Source organism: Lycium barbarum, chromosome 11, assembly GCF_019175385.1.
Source record: "Lycium barbarum isolate Lr01 chromosome 11, ASM1917538v2, whole genome shotgun sequence".
Lineage (NCBI taxonomy): Eukaryota > Viridiplantae > Streptophyta > Magnoliopsida > Solanales > Solanaceae > Lycium > Lycium barbarum.
In genome coordinates this window covers 101897079-101904059 of record NC_083347.1, presented here as the reverse complement: position 1 = coordinate 101904059, position 6981 = coordinate 101897079, and the positions used below count along the sequence as shown (strand labels likewise).

At 43.0% G+C, this 6981-nt stretch overlaps 1 pseudogene; it reads left to right on the top strand.

Moving 5' to 3' along the window:
* Positions 1–411: 411 nt before the first annotated feature.
* Positions 412–5843, top strand: LOC132620027 (uncharacterized; annotated as a pseudogene).
* Positions 5844–6981: the final 1138 nt, after the last annotated feature.

The following is a 6981-nucleotide window of genomic DNA, read 5'->3' as shown; positions in this document are numbered from 1 at the left end:
TAAGTTGAATTGATACCCAATCGTATTACTTTCCATTTGAACCACAACCTTAGTCACATTTACCAATTGTTTACATTTTATAACCATTCTCAGTTTTTAATGAACAAACTACAATCAAACTTTTATTATATTTCCCTTCCCCTGAAAATATAGACTAACAGTCGGGTGTTACACTTATTACGTATCCTTCTTCATCGTATTCTCTGTGGGATTCGACCCCAACCTTGTTGGGTTCTATATTTGACAACGACCGCTTACTCCTGCTATTAAAGGTGTAATTTGGGCGTATCAAATTTTGGCGCCGTTGCCGGGGATTACGGTCTAGAAATTTACTAACTAGTGTAAAACTTTACTTTTAGTCTTTATTTTCATTTCTTATTTCCTTTTGTTGTTGTGTGTTGTGCAGGCAATATGGATGAGGACGGTATCCAGATCCAAAATCCACCAGTAGCGCTTGGTGAAGAAGCTGTGGGGGCAGGCTATGCAGCTGCAATTCAGCCCCCGCCTTTAATTGGAAACTCGAGTTTCCATATAACAAACACAATGCTGCACCTGCTCAACACTAAGAGCCTGTTCGGTGGTCTACCCAAAAAAGACCCGAATAGGCACCTTAGGAACTTTCTTGGGGTCTATTCTACCAATGTGCATTCGGGCGTCTCAATTGAAGCAGTCAGGCTACGGCTCTTCCCGTACTCTCTAACGGGGGAAGCCACAGCTTGGTTAGATGATCTTCCTTCCGGATCCATCACTACTTGGGAGGAACTGACTGAAGCATTTCTCAAGAAGTTCTTCCCTCCATTTCGGATGTTACAACTCCGTGACGAAATCAACAACTTTCGTCAACTTCCTGATGGGGCTCTCCATGAAACTTGGACTCGTTTTAAAAAGAAATTCAAAAGCTGTCCCAAGCATGGGTTGCCTGATGGTGTGCTTCTACAAACATTTTATAGATCTCTAGATTCGGTCAACAAATCAGTAGCGAACAACATTGCAGAGGGGTCTATTATGGATAACTCTTATTCCACCGTTTGTGAATTGTTGGATAAATTGACCGAGACTAATGAAGCATGGTACACTAGAGATTCGGAAGTGGGTGGAGGAAGTTCCTCCAAACATGTGCTCACTCGTGAGATGATTAAGAAGGAGGAAGAGAGAGATGAGTCTATGGCAAAGCTCGTCACCCAAATGGACCTTCTGACCAAACATGTCATGGGTGGTGGAAGCAAAAAGGTGAACGCGGTAGAAACCTGTGAAGGGGGTCCTCCAGATGAGCAATGTTTCCAAATGCATGATGAGGAGGCGAGTTATGTCAACAATCTAAGGGAGGGTTCCCGTCCGAACTACCAAGGTCCGAGTCAAGGATCTTGGCGGCAAGGTCAAGGGAATCAAGGTTGGAACAAAGAACAAGGTCACTCTAATTGGAGAGATACAATCAAGGGGGTTACAACAGCAATTACAACAATCATCGGAGCACAAATCTGTATGTCCCTCCAAAGGTAAATCAACCAAGCGCTGGTCAACCGCCCATTAGCGACTCTACTAATTCAAAAATTGAAGAGATGTTGTCAAGGGTATTGACGAAAGTGGAATCCACCGACACCTTTTGCAAGGAGACTAGAGATGAGGTCAAATCCATGGGTCAAATTGTTAGTTCACACTCTACCTCCATTAAACAATTGGAGTCTCAACTTGGCCAAATCTCGGCAATCCTAAACCAAAGGCAGAAAGGCTCACTCCCTAGTGACACAGTTTCAAACCCAAGGAACGATGGTGAACATAAATGCAACGCAATTACTACTAGGAGTGGCAGAACAATTGGGGAAAATACGTTGGTGAAAGAGAATGTGTTGGGTGATGAAGAGGAAATGGTTGAAGAACCCATGGTTATTGAAGAAGAAGCAAACCCAACGAATAAGCGGGCTGGTATTGAAGAAACCATCGCTGAGAAGGACCTTCCGGAAATCAATGATGCCTCGGAAAGCAAGGAAGCGGCAGAGGAGGTACCAAGGGCTTCACCGCCCGTTATGAGGCCTCCCCCTCCTTTTCCCCAACGATTGGCAAAGCAAGCGGAAGATGGAAAGTTCCTTAAGTTCATAGATCGATTAAAGAGGCTCTCAATAAATATTCCATTGGTTGAGGCACTTGAACAAATGCCCGGTTATGCGAAGTTCATGAAAGATCTCGTGACCAAAAGAAGGAATCCCGGCAGTGAAACATTGGGGGGCACTCATCATTGTAGTGCAATCGTCACCAAAGCTTTGGTGCACAAAAAAGAAGACCCCGGAGCATTCACAATTCCATGCACCATCGGTAAATACAAGTTTTCCAAAGCTTTATGTGATCTTGGAGCAAGCATCAATTTGATGCCGATTTCTATATTCAACAAGTTGGGATTGGGCACCCCCCATCCTACCACGATGAGATTACTTATGACGGATAGAACTGTAAAGAGGCCCATTGGTATTCTTTATGATGTGCTTGTAAGAGTGGATAAATTTATTTTTCCGGCCGATTTTGTGATCTTGGATTGTGAAGTTGACTTTGAAGTTCCCATAATCTTGGGAAGACCATTCTTAGCCACAGGGCGTGCCCTCGTGGATGTGGAAAGAGGTGATCTGAAATTTAGAATGAATGATGAAGAGATCACTTTCCATATTTGCAAGTCAATGAAACAACCGGCTGATATGAGTGTTGTGTCGGTTATTGACACAATTGATGAAGCAATGGAGACAACCATAGAACATGAGCATATAGGTGATATGTTGGCTGCGGTGATAATGAATTATGAATGGGATGACGAAAAAGAATTTAAGGAGATGGTCAATGCATTGATTGGAATGGGGTCTTACCACCTCAATCCAAAGAGACTCGATCTTGACTTGGAAAACCGAGCAACTCCTCCTGCAAAACCTTCAATTATTGAGCCTCCTACTTTGGAACTCAAACCTCTTCCGTCACATTTGAGGTATGAGTTTCTTGGACTCAACAACACATTGCCTGTGATTATATCTGCCCAGTTGACGGATGAGCAAAGAGAGAGGTTGATGGTGATCTTGAGAAGATACAAAAAAGATATTGGGTGGAGTATCTCGGATATTCAAGGGATTCCACCCGGTATTTGTACTTATAAAATTCAGCTTGATGAAGACTGTGAACCAAGCATTGAACATCAAAGGAGGTTAAATCCTCCTATGCAAGAGGTTGTAAAGGTTGAGATAATCAAGTGGTTAGATGCTGGGGTTATGTACCCCATTTCGGATAGCTCATGGGTGAGTCCGGTTCAACGCGTGCCAAAAAAGGGTGGGATCACTGTGGTTGCGAATGATAAAAATGAGTTGATCCCCACTCGCAAGGTTACCGGATGGCGTGTTTGCATGGATTATCGAAAGTTGAATAAGTGGACCAAAAAGGACCACTTCCCAATGCCATTCATGGATCAAATGCTTGATAGGCTTGTGGGCAGAGAGCATTATTGTTTCCTTGATGGGTATTCCGGGTACAACCAAATCACCATTGCCCCCGAGGACCAAGAGAAAACTACCTTCACTTGTCCTTATGGGACCTTTGCTTTCAAGAGAATGCCTTTTGGGTTATGTAATGCACCCGCAACATTTCAACGTTGCATGATGTCTATTTTCTCCGATATGGTTGAGGAGTTCATTGAAATCTTCATGGATGAATTTTCCGTAGTTGGGGATTCCTTTGATGAATGCTTGCAGAATCTTGCCTAAGTATTGAAACGATGTGAAGAGACAAATTTGGTTCTAAATTGGGAGAAATGTCTCTTCATGGTTAGAGAAGGCATTGTCTTGGGGCACAAGATTTCGGAAAAGGGGCTTGAAGTCGATCAAGTTAAAATTGAGGTTATTGTTAAGCTTCCCCCTCCAATTTCCGTTAAAGGTGTTCGTAGCTTCCTTGGGCATGCTGGGTTTTATAGAAGATTTGTCAAGGATTTCTCGAAAATAGCCAACCCTCTATGCAAGTTGTTAGAGAAGGAGTCGAAGTTTGTATTTGATGATGCTTGTTTGAAGGCATTTGAGGCTTTGAAAGAGAGACTCACATCGGCTCCTATCATCATTTCCCCTGACTGGTCGCAACCCTTTGAACTGATGTGTGATGCAAGTGGCTTTGCCATGGGGGCTGTTCTTGGCCAGAAGCGTGATAAGATCTTTCACCCAATTTACTACGCAAGCAAGACTCTGAACAGTGCCCAAATGAATTACACTGTCACAGAACAAGAGTTGCTAGTTATTGTATTTGCCTTCGAGAAGTTCCGGGCTTATTTGTTGGGAACCCATGTGATTTTTCACACCGATCACGCAGCCTTACGTTACCTCATGACAAAGAAAGATGCAAAACCGAGGTTGATACGTTGGGTCCTTCTCTTGCAAGAGTTTGACTTTGAAGTCAAAGATAGAAAAGGGTGTGAAAATCAAGTGGCGGACCACTTGTCTCGTCTTGAAGAGGGTAGGCGTCCATTGGATGGCCTAGAAATTAATGAGTCATTTCCGGATGAGCAAGTAATGGCGGGGTCGCATGACATGATCCCTTGGTATGCCGATTTTGCTAACTTCCATGCAAGTGACATCATGCCGGTGGATTTGAACTTCCACCAAAAGAAGAAGTTTTTTAGTGATGCCCGGAAATTCTATTGGGACGAGCCATATCTATTCAGGATTTGCGCCGACAACATCATAAGGAGGTGCATACCCGAAGTATAAATGATGCCCATCGTCGAAGCTTGTCACTCATCACCGGTTGGTGGACATCATAGTAGCTCAAGAACGGCGGCTAAGGTTTTTCAGAGTGGTTTTTATTGGCCGACAATCCATCAAGATGCTCATGACTTTGTGAAAGCTTGTAATCAATGTCAAAGGCATGGGGGCATATAAAGAAGGCATGAACTACCAATGACACCGATTCTCGAAGTTGAATTATTCGACGTATGGGGCATTGATTTTATGGGTCCATTTGTAAGCTCCTACAGCAACAAGTACATTCTTGTGGCAGTAGACTACGTATCCAAATGGGTGGAGGCCGTTGCGCTCCCCAACAATGAAGGAAGAAGTGTCACTGCATTTTTAAAAAGGGTTATCTTCTCAAGGTTCGGAACTCCAAAGGCAATCATTAGTGACGGGGGCTCTCATTTCTGCAATCGATTATTCAAGACTCTTCTTGAGAAGTATGGGGTCAAGCATAAAGTTTCCACCCCGTATCATCCCCAAACAAGTGGCCAAGTTGAGGTCTCAAATAGAGAAATTAAGAGCATCCTTTCCAAAACAGTGAATGCTAACCGGACTGATTGGTCAAGGAAACTGGATGATGCTCTATGGGCATACCGAACAGCCTACAAGACACCAATTGGCATGTCTCCATATCAATTGGTATTTAGAAAAGCTTGTCATCTTCCGGTGGAACTCGAACATAAGGCATTGTGGGCCTTGAAAAAGTTGAATCTAGAATGGGGTGATGCCTCAAACTTGAGGTTGGAGCAGATTAACGAACTTGATGAATTTCGACTTAAGGCATATGCGAGTTCTTCACTCTACAAGGCCCGCATGAAACACTTCCATGACAAGAAGATCTTGCAAAGAGAGTTCAGCATCGGGGATCGGGTGTTGTTGTTCAACTCCAGGCTCCGGTTGTTTCCCGGAAAGTTGAAATCCAAATGGTCCGGCCCGTTTGAAATCACGCAAGTGTTCCCATCTGGAGCAATTGAACTTGTTTGCCCAAGTGGTAAGAAAATCAAAGTGAATGGGCAAAGGGTGAAACATTACTGGGGATCTCAGAATGAAGCAAAGATTATCGAGGTCTTCATCCTCGACGAGCCATTAAAGGGTTAAACGGGTACCAACGTCGTGCTGCGACGTAAAATCAAGCGCTTCTTGGGAGGCAACCCAAGTTTCATTTTCATGTGTTTATTGTTCTTACTTTTATGATGTTTTGATGTGTGTCCAAGTGTGTAGGAATAAAGTGTGCAAAAAGAAGAAGAATTGGAAAAATGCCAACTGACATGACATGCGACACAACATGCGATTCGCATGTGGTGTCTGCCATGGCATATGCGTCTCGCATCTGATGCCAAAATTCAGTCAATAAGAACAAAAGTTTCTATCAACATATGCGACGGAGTGTCACAACATGCGACTCGCATGTTAAACATGCGACAGCATATGCGAGTCGCATGTTGTGCAGGTAGGTGAAAAGTCGAGGGTCGACCCGACCCGGCGGGAATCAATGTCTTTTAAATAAAAAAGTAATTGTGTTTTTCAGTTATAAACTTCACGATTCCCTCTCCTCCTTCTCCTTCTTCTCTCCTACATCATCCCATAGTTCCATTACACTCTAATCACTCTAATTCACATCACCAAATCTTGAATACTGATCCCATTCCTTTTACCCTAAAAAAGATTTCAAGGTTTCCAATTTTCATTAATTCTCAAGGTATGTCAACTTTTCTTTTCTTTACATTAAGTGGTACTTACGAACTGCTCTATCCCATGTATTATCATGCCATAACACTTGATGTAATTAGTTAGTTGATTAAATTTATCTTATGTGATTATGTGGGTTGTTGGAAATTGATGGAAAATGGGGAATTCTTGAGTACCCATGTTTGTGTAGTCCTTCTAGGAATTGGTTGTTGATGACGAATGAGATAGCCACTGGGGAATTCTTGAGTACCCATTTGATTATAAGAACTGTTAGTTGAGGCTCGCTCACAACTCATGTGATTAAATGCCTAAATGACCCTTTGAGTGTTTGGATGTTGCGGAAATATGATCGTTCGCCAAGATGGGGAATTCTTGAGTACCCATGGCACATTACATGTGAAATAGGACCCGTGATGCCTTTTGAATTACAAAGTGTCATTGTCTGTTGTGAAGAACAATCATCGCACATAGGTGTGTTAATTGAATAGATTTTTCCAATGATAGACGGGGGGGACAACGCTCTTAAGGGAAAAAGTTACGTAAACAT